The sequence below is a fragment of the Mirounga leonina genome, unplaced genomic scaffold (assembly GCF_011800145.1).
Source record: "Mirounga leonina isolate KUSES-001 unplaced genomic scaffold, KU_Mleo_1.0 Mir_418, whole genome shotgun sequence".
In the NCBI taxonomy this organism is placed as follows: Eukaryota; Metazoa; Chordata; class Mammalia; order Carnivora; family Phocidae; genus Mirounga; species Mirounga leonina.
This window is the reverse complement of record NW_023270739.1, coordinates 13,530,258-13,540,500: the sequence shown is the minus strand read 5'-3', so window position 1 is coordinate 13,540,500 and position 10,243 is coordinate 13,530,258. Positions and strand designations below refer to the sequence as shown.

At 42.2% G+C, this 10,243-nt stretch overlaps 1 pseudogene; it reads left to right on the top strand.

Annotated features, from left to right (window-relative positions):
- The first annotated feature begins 7,562 nt into the window (after nt 1-7,562).
- LOC117998522 lies at nt 7,563-7,981 on the top strand (annotated as a pseudogene).
- Nucleotides 7,982-10,243: the final 2,262 nt, after the last annotated feature.

Below are 10,243 nucleotides of genomic sequence, written 5' to 3'. Positions count from 1 at the left end.
AAACAAAATGGCAGCCAGTTAGAGAGCAAGGGTCTGGAATTTTATAATTAAAAGGAACCATAACCCTCTTCTAGTGATGAGAGGAAAAATAAAGTGGGAGTGGTAGCAGTAGATCACCAGTCCATTCTGATGTCCCTTTATAATGCCAAGGTCACTGGCTTCCTCGCTGTTCCAAGGGACCAGCATGTCCCCACACTCCTGTGGGGCCTTATTGTACTTAGATCAAAAATGGGCCTTTACATAAACAAGACTAAAACTTTGTATCATTTCAAACCTGGGACATACTAAACTAACAAAAGCCAAGTGATTATGAGCCAAATAATAACCTGGCAGTTGCTGTGTAGGAATCTTAGATAAAGAGAAAAGTATTCTGTAATACCTCGAGATTCCTTTTTAGCTAGCACTCAGTGATCTCAGAAGAGATTAAAAATACCACCAAAACTTCTTTTCATGAAACGAACCCACAATGTCATCAGTTTAATGGAGAGCGCATGGCTTTGGTCATTCTTCTGAAACGTATTATTACAGAAAAATCTAAAGTGCTGCACATGGGCATAGGAATGAGATGTTTGTTTTTTTATATAATTGTAAATGAAATGATATAGAATAAGTGAATCAGTCCCATTCATTTGGGGAGTGTCGAATTTAAAATCACAGACTTTCAGAACCACACAGCTAGGAATATCTTAGATTTTCCACCTTAACACGAAGGAAAAATACAATGTTTATATTTTGTGAGCATGTTCCAACCTCCACAGACGAGAAGAATTTAACTCCCCAAATAATAACCATCATTGAGCACTGTCAATGTCCTTCATCCTGAGGAACTGGTTCAGACCTCAGGAACACACCTACGGTTGAACAGGCTGGGTTTATTGCTCATTGCAGCTACGGAGAACACACACCATGGGGAACCATGCAGCATCTCAGTAAGAGGGTATTAGAAAAAACTTACAGAATTTGGGCATTCGTTGGGTAATTTGGGGAAGGTTCTAATGAAGCAAGGGTCCATCTAGACTGGGTGCCGTCAGAAAGCAAGGGCAATCTCAAGACTGGGCATCTCAATAAATCTTACCTCTAGGGAGGACAGACCTGAGTCAGGAAAGGCTGTAATGGTAAAGTAGTGGTCATTCACTTTTGCAGAGAGAGGGAGATGTCTGGAATTTTGTGGGCTGCACAGAAAGCCTTGTTTTGTCTCACTTTATCATGGTCTCAGAGTTACCTTGTCTGTCAGTGTGCTGTGAGTTTGTGAGTGTTCAATAGGAGAAGCACTGGCCGAGGGCATCAGACCAGTGCCTGGATGCTAAAGCCTGCTCTCTCAGCCCTAACTATGTGCTAAGTGCTTCCCACAAATTATTTCATTTAATTCCTTTAATTCTATGAGGCAGATTGTCTGAGTCCCATTTCACAAGTGCGAAAAGCGGGATGTGAAGAAATTAGTGTAAGCAGCAAGTAAATGGTGGGCAGAGTCGGGACTGATGGAGCCTGACTCCAAAGCCCACACGCTATGAGTGTACCATATGTGTGATGCTTGGGTGCCTGAGAAATGGGGGAAGGACAGAGGGCGTGTGCGTGTGTGGGAAAAGCAAGCTGGACCACAGAACCTTGGCATCTGACTTTTGGTTTTCCTGCCTTTACTGTCTCTGGGATCTTCAACATCCCTTAGATAAGTCATCTACCATCCCTGTCCTCCCAGATCCAGACCCCCAGCAATTATGCTCCAATAATATTTCTCTCCAATCCATTTGGCCACCTCTACTTGCCCCCTTTCCTGTCCACTGCCATTTCTTCCAATGTGCCATCTCTAGAAATTAAAGTTCTGAAATTTCCCTCTTACCAAAGCATTGTATCGGTCTACCTCTTCCTTATGCTCCTTTTATCTTTCCCTCTTTATTCCTCCTTATCCTTCAAGCCTGTCTCCACCCCCGCACCCAAGGCTTCATTTTTATTTTCTTCCCTTTCTACCTTGGGCCGTATGACTCATTAATTAATTCACCAGATCCCTAAATCCACTCACCTCCTTGGCCTTCTGGTAGCTCTCAGCCCTGACTCAGTGATGGTTTTCAACTTTTACTCTGCATTGGACATGGTGCTCAGCTCTTTCCAGTGATTAACCCATTTAACCATCACAACAATTCTATGAGCTAAGGACTATAAGGACTATTATAGTCCTTAGCTCATTTTACAAGCAAGGAGCTGAGGTTCAGAGTAGTTAAATAACTTGCCTGAGGTCAAGCTGCCAGTAGGTGGCAGAGTCAGGATTTGAACCTAGGCGGTCTTGCTCCAGTACCTGGTGATTACCATACTTGCGTTGCCTTAACTACTGCCCTCTTCTGACAGTCTTGTCTTTGCTTCACTGCTGTCTCTGATTATTAATAGTTTCATAAACCTGCTGGGTTCAGTGCCTGCAAGAAGCCTTCACTGACAAAGCCAAGTTCATCAACACCTATGCCTTCCACCCCAAATTTCTCTGCATGCTTATCTGATCTCTTCTCTTACCAGAGAAATACAGCCATTATTTGTAATAGAATAATTTGATTTTCTGTGTATCTCCCCACACTGCAAGCTAACCACCACCAAAAAAACATGAATGCCCAAGGTACACTTGACCTGGATTTCCAACCTATAGACGCGGATTCTGAGTCAATGCTGGCCAAGCATATAAAATGCCCCCATTTGCATGACAAGCGGGAATTGGAATTTCTGTTGTTCCCCTGGATGGGTTTTTATTGACCCTGGTACCACAGGAGCGACTGACTCCAGCCTTCCTTTTTCACTCACGGTGTGTCTGGTCTAACAGGCAGAGCTAACTCATGACTCCTGTGACTGGAACTCCTGCCAAGCTTTTCCGGGGGAGCTGAACCATCTTCTCTTTCCTGTCCACTGGCTGGAATTTCCCTTCATCCCTGGTAAAATTCCTCCTAGAAACAAAATAATGCCACCACCTTGAGATGCATCTCTTCGCCACCTAAAAACCACTGTGGCCACCGCCCCCCCCCCGCCCCACCTACGGGTGTGGGCCACTCTGATCGGCGAATCAACTTTTTGTGTTGTAAACACCTGCTGATATACTTGAGAATCCACTGAAGGTTTAAAAGACCTGTTTATAAATGTATGTATCATTTAAGTAAGTATCTTGAAGCTTTGCAACAAATTTTAGGGGTTTTCAGACTTCCCTGAAGTTTTGTTTTGTTTTGTTTTGCTGAACTACTCATTTTTGTACATAGTACTGTGTCTCAGAAGTGGCACACGGTAAATATTTGTGGAATTGAATTACACGGACTAAATCACAACTTAATCTTTAGTGCAGAAACAGGTTTATTTTTTTCTTCTTTATCTTTTTTCCAAAAAATAACTTCAAGTGATTAATATTCAGAATTTGCTTCTTTAAATTTAAACAGATCCCCCCCTCACTTAATTCAAGGATTCAGAATTTTGTAAAAGAAATATTATTGGAACACAAAACGAAAAAAACAAAAGCCAAGTCCCTCAAAATCAATTAAACGGCATAAAACTGAACATATGTACAATTTGGATATTCCTTACTACAGTGGTTCTCAACCTTTCCCCCTAATTCAACATAGCCATTGGGAACAGAGGCTCACAAACACACAGAGTCCAATGGGGGTTGGCCATGGGCCACATGTCCTTGGAGGTCACAACAGGATGGATGGGGAGAGCTATTGTTTAGAAAAAGCCCTTCAGGAGATTCTGATATGTCTACCTCTTTATGTTCCCATTTCTATCAGTGTTCTAAAATAACAAGGCCTACGCAATCATTAACTCAGTTTGGCTTATTGGCCACTGGGCCCACTGTTCCCCTGTTTATCTGGTTAGGAGAACAGGCTTCCAGGCTGGGCTGCCTGGATTGGAATCTTGTCTCATCACTTAACCTCTCTGTGCTACAGTTCTGCTAATTTTACTGCCTGTCAATAGCCATCTTTTCCTTCCTCCCTGCTAACGCAACATGGATCTGTTTAGATATTGTCAGTATCTCTCCTGACCTCAGGTGGCCCTATCTATATCTTATTCTAGTCACAGGATATGAATAATAATTGGTCAAAATAGTCATAGAAATCTCTGCCCCTTTGGCCAGGAGTTGGTCTAAAGGTAGGCTTGTTATGGCTAGAGAGATGTCAGGGCAAATTGGCTGATGGGTGAGGTAGGGGGAGAATCCATCCGAAATATGAGACGAATCCTTGAAAGGAGAAACTCTTCCTCATTCTTCCTGCCTGTATGGCTGACATAATCCTGGAGGTGTAGCGACTCTCTTACGGCTTGAAAAGGAAAGTCAGCACGCCATCTTAGGAAGGAACAGAAAGGGCTCAGTCATTTAGTTGTGTTGTGGAGCCCCTGTCATCTCTGAACTTTGGATTTCTTATTCAGAGAGAAAAATAAACAACGATAATTGTCTTTCTCTGATTGACTTACTTCACTTAGCATAATACCCTCCAGTTCCATCCATGTCAATGTAAATGGTAGGTATTCATCCTTTTTGATGGCTGAGTAGTATTCCATTGTATATATGAACCACATCTTCTTTATCCATTCATCTGCTGAAGGGCATGTTGGCTCCTTCCACAGTTTGGCTATTGCGGACATTGCTGCTATGAACATTGGGGCCCCTTTGTTTCACCACATCTGTATCTTTGGGGTAAATACCCAGTAGTACAATTGCTGGGTCGTAGAGTAGCTCGATTTTTAACTTCCTGAGGAACCTCCATGCTGTTTTCCAGAGTGGCTGCACCAGCTTGCATTACCCTCTTACACAAATTTGTTTCTATATCAATTTCTCTGCCTTTAACATGACTTCACATACATGATCTCTTCATAATTTAAATCAAAAGATTTTCTGCCACTCCAGGTTTGAAGAGGCACCAAACTCATGCCCACAGGGATCTGGTAGAGGAAACACCAATCTGCACATGGTGTGATTATAGGCTCTGAGGTGCGGGTTCGTCGTCCGTACACAAACAGGGTGCTTAAGAAAATCATCTGCATCACCCTTGTGGAATTCTAGTTCACAGGAATGATCTGGAATCATTTTTATATTTCATATTTCCTTGAGGGTTTAATGGGTCTCTTGGGAAAAATTAAAAGGAGATATTTAGAACTAAGGGCTGGACTTGGAAACATTTGCTTTCTTCTACAAATACTTTCTGACTTTCTCTTTTTTATAAATAACCCCCCTTGATCCAAAATAGACTATTTGCCCTTGGGAAAAAAATTGTCAGAAAAGTTTGATTCGCTGAAGCAAACATTTTATTTAGAAAAAAAAATCGTCTAGAAAATTATTCCAACCAATTTCCATCCTCTCTAAAATGATAATAAATTTTCAGCAAAACCTCTCTTTTACCACTTGGTCACCTGCTTTCTTTGCATTATTATTACATAGCTGTTTCAGGCTTGTATATCTTTTATTCCCCAGCTCCAGGGGAGAAGGTGGATTTTATTCTCTTTGAATATCCTTCAGTGCTTAGTACATCGGCCTGCAGATAGTGTATATGCAACAAGCATTTGCCAAGTGAATGAATAAATAGATGAATTAATGACTGCTAGGAGAGTGACAGTCTTGAGGTTATCTAGTCTTTAAGTAGGCATCTTGGATTTAGGCATCTTTACATCTTGAAACTATTAATGATAGGAAGAGGCAGGACAAACTTCTTGGACTAGGGGAGGCATGGTCTTCCAAGTTAAAAATGTGAAGTTGTGAAGAGTCTTTGGGAACAAGGGTGGAAAAAAAGAAAAAGAAGCTTTTTAGGGAAACGGGTGACTAGCAGCCATAGCACTTCAATGAGGGTGAGGGACTGCATTGGCCTGCTAACACGTGCATTTTAGTGGACTCTACAAGTAACAGGAAACTCCACTGGGTAGCTTAAGCCCAGAAGTTGATTTGTCTCGTGTGCAGGGGGAGTGAGTGCAGGACTGGGACAGTGGCTCAGAAACACCATCAGGGGCCCAGCATTTCCCATCATCCTATTCTCCTTCCACATAAGCCTTTATCGTCATACCTCTCATCTCGGGGTTGCAATATGATTGCTGCATCTCCAGGCCTCACATCCAAATTCTAAGCCAAAAAAGGGAAGGGTAGGGCATGGGCAGTGAAGAAGGAAGAGGCAAAGGCTTTTGTCTTTTTATTGAGGAAGGGACGGTGTCCCTGGGGACTTTTGCCTGTATCTCATTGGACAGAACTGTGTCATATGACCATCCCAGCTGCAAAGTGAACTGGGAACTCAGATATTTTCAGCTGCCCTGAATAAAATTGGGCTTCCTCTAGTGAGGACCAGGGTGGGGGTCAATGTCTGTGAAACAACTTCCATCTGTCAAAGCGTGATTAGATGGTTAGAGCAACCTGGTTGGAGAAGTTGATAACTGGAACGTACCCAAATGACCAGCCGAGGCCTGAGGAGAGGTGTTAGTTCAGGGAGACATCCATGGCTGGGAGGCCCACTGAGCATTACTGATCAGCCGTCTGGGGCAAGGCTGTGGTCTAGCCCGGTCTGGCCCTGAAAATAACACTTGGAGATACCCAAAGCAAAGGACCTTGATTCTTTGCTTCCCGGGAAAGCCCATTAAGAATGTTCTTGCATTGGGCGCCTGGGTGGCTCAGTCGTTAAGCGTCTGCCTTAGGCTCAGGTCATGATCCCAGGGTCCTGGGATCGCACCTGGCATCGGGCTCCCCGCTCAGCGGGAGGCCTGCTTCTCCCTCTCCCACTCCCCCTGCTTGTGTTCCCTCTCTTGCTATGTCTATCTCTGTCAAATAAATGAATAAAATCTTAAAAAAAAAATGTTCTTGCATTAAATGACAGAACAACTGGATGGCTAGGAAGCAACATGGAGAGTTTCCATAAAGGCCTGATCCCTGTGTTAATTTATAGTATCACAAAAATTCAGAGGTAGAAGAGACCTCAGAAATCATTGTAATGTAATCCTTTGTTCAACAGGGAGAAAATGAAAGCAGATTAAGGTGGTGTGACTTCCTCAAAATAACCCAGACAGCACCAGACCTCAGCCTATAGAATCTAAGCACTTTGAACTCTTTGTTCAAAACTATCTTCACTGTATTGGGTCTCCTATGGGGAGTAGCAAAATCACTTGGGGCACTGGCTAAAATTCAGATTCCTGGGCCCAGTACCTAACTTTCTGAATCCGTATTTCCAGATTTGGCCCCTGGGAATCTGAATGCTGACCTGGCCTTGAGTGTTGCTCTGATGGAGGACCCGAGCTGAGAATCACGTGTGTCTTCCTGAATTCCGACCTGCAGGAATTTCTGTCCTGAGATTTGGTCTACATGCCTGTTGAGCTGCTTTCATCTATAAATGGCTAATGGCAGGGTGTTGGGCCAAGACAATGGCATGGAGGAGGATGAGAAAGAGTAAAAATGTGTTAGAGCTAGTATCCCAAAGTGATAATCTAAGCAGTAGGAGATTCTTTCTCTTTGGCTAGTGGCAGTGGAATATTATTACCGAGGAATGCTGAAGAATATTCCATTTGGGGCTGATGCAGCCTATTTCATTAAGACCTGAATCAGAATGGGTTTTTGCCTTCTGACCGGTGCCTTCATGGGTCGCATGCATGCTCCCGGGAAGGGCCTGCCCTTGTGGGCTCTGCCTTACCACCATCTGATGACATGAAGGAGCAGATCTACAAACTGGCCAAGAAGGGCCTGACTCCCTCACAAACTGGTGTGATTCTGAGAGACTCACATGGTGTTGCACAAGTACGTTTTGTGACAGGCAATCAAATCCTGAGGATTCTTAAGTCCAAAAGACTTGCTCCCTCTCTTCCTGAGGATCTCTACCATTGGATTAAGAAAGTTGTTGCTGTTCAAAAGCATCTTGAGAGGAACAGAAAGGATGCTAAATCTGACTGATGCTGATCGAGAGCTGTATTAGCCGTTGACTTGATATTATAAGACCAAAGAGTTCTCCCCTCCAACTGGAAATACAAGTCATCCACAGCCTCTGCTCTGGTTGCATAAATTTGTCTATGTCCTCAAGCAATAAAGTCATTAAGTCTAACTAGAAAAAAAAAGACCTATATTGAAGTGATTACAATTCTTAACCATAACACTCAATATGCTGGCCACTAACAATCAAACTTTTCCAGGAGGGAACCAGAGCAGTAAAAAGTTTAGCTTGACTTACAGATCTTTTTCCTGAAAGAAGTGAGATGAAGTTCTGTGCATGGGACATATAAGATGGTGAGTAAGAATTTAGTTTCTCAGTCTGTCTTCCCTGTAAAAACAGTTGTAAGACTTTTTTCTTGCGGAGCTATAATGTTTCCACTCCAATTTCAATGTGAGTTGTTTATTCCCTCAACATTTATTCTCCATTATTACTTTCTGGGTAGCTAAATGCTAGCAGGTGTCAACATTGCTTGGTGGCCTGGTATTTACGGGATAATTAGAAGAACTTGCATCTTGAGGGAACGCCCAGTTCCTTTAATGAGAAATTAAACTAATGGACTTTTATATCATTTGCCTGGTGCAATGGTCCCTGAAACTGTTGATGATCAGAATGCTCTGGAAAGCTTTTAATATATTTTCACTGTTGATAAATTAATTTCAAATTTAATAGTTGTTCATGCTATTGGTTAGTATGATAATAATTCAAAAAAGTGTGCCGAAGGGTAAAAGCAGAAAGTAAATCCCCTCTTCCACTTTGCACTTCCTAGAATAACCCCACTGTTCACGTATTTTGTGTATCGTCTTCCAAATCCCTTTGTACGTAGTACAATCATATGAATGTTTATATCTATTTTTCTCAAATGTGATCTTTTTTTTTTTTAAAGATTTTATTTATTTATTTGACAGAGAGAGACACAGCGAGAGAGGGAACACAAGCAGGGGGAGTGGGAGAGGGAGAAGCAGGCTTCCCACTGAGCAGGGAGCCCGACGCGGGGCTCGATCCCAGGACCCTGGGATCATGACCTGAGCCAAAGGCAGACGCTTAAAGACTGAGCCACCCAGGCGCCCCAAATGTGATCATTTTTGTACCTACTGCTCCATCCCTTGCTTTTCCTGGCTGCAGTCTCTTGGACACCTTTGTATGTAGCAAGTGCAACTACACTTCGGTCTTTCTAATGGACCTGTTTTCCATTAAAATGACTGATTCATTGGATCAGGTGAAGCCCAGAGATTTGTGCTTTTTAATGAAGCTCCTCCATTATTTCTGATGTAAGCTTGTCCCTGAACTCACATTTAGAAACCACTGTCTTAGCTCATGTGGCAAAACATGGTTTTGTGGCAAACTGAAACTTTTCTTCATTAGGATTAGAAACTCTGTTTTCCTTCCCACTGCCTGATAAGAATGAGAAATAAACAATTGCCCACAAAGATTTTTTTTTTTTAAGATGATAAAATTCTCCTATATGCACAAGGCAGGGAAGTTTCCTTGGCAACTGGTGGCAAGTATGGAAGCTAAGGGGTGGGATTTATCATAAGAATAAGGCAACATTTCTACTGGGAGAGTGTCAGAAAGAAGTCACCTAAACATGGTACTTACAGGTCTGCATGCAGAGCCCAGAATAAACACCTGATGTTCATAGATAAAGAGATGAATAATGGCAACGTTGTTAAAATTAAATATCCCTCCCCCTCCTTTAAAGCTAGAAGTATTTATCTTCTGTCAAAATCATCTTTACCTTGAACTTGTGTCCTGGTGAATTGTCTTAACCATTTTTTTTTTCATTTTCATTTTCTTCATTTTTGAAAAATGCTATCCAAAACCATAGGGGGAGGTTTTGAATAGTCTTCTAGGAAACAATGACAAGTCAATCAACCTGCTAAGGAGCTTCTCTAGGGCTTCTCAGCATTAGCAGCTTATCATCCCCCAACAGTAAACTGTGTTTTTCTGTAGGATGAATCTTGGCCGGTCAAATGAAGACTTGCCAAGAACACTAATTAAAGTAATATAGGTTAGAGTCTATTTTATCCTTAGGAAAGATTACAAATGGGGTGTGTGTGTGTGGGGGGGGTACTTGACACTGGGTCCTTTAAATTTCTTAGCTTAGAGGAAGGGACCTACCCCTCCAACCTGAACATCTCCCTAGCTTGTGACATGTAGCAGAAACGATGAGATCCCCAGGCATGAAGATTAAACTTCATTTTAACCACATTATATTTTCCAAATGAAAAATATAATCAAACAAAACTCATAAGATCTTTTAAGCATATATATGTATATATATATTTTTTGTCACATATATAGGAACAACTGGAATAGAAGTTGAATGCTTTCTT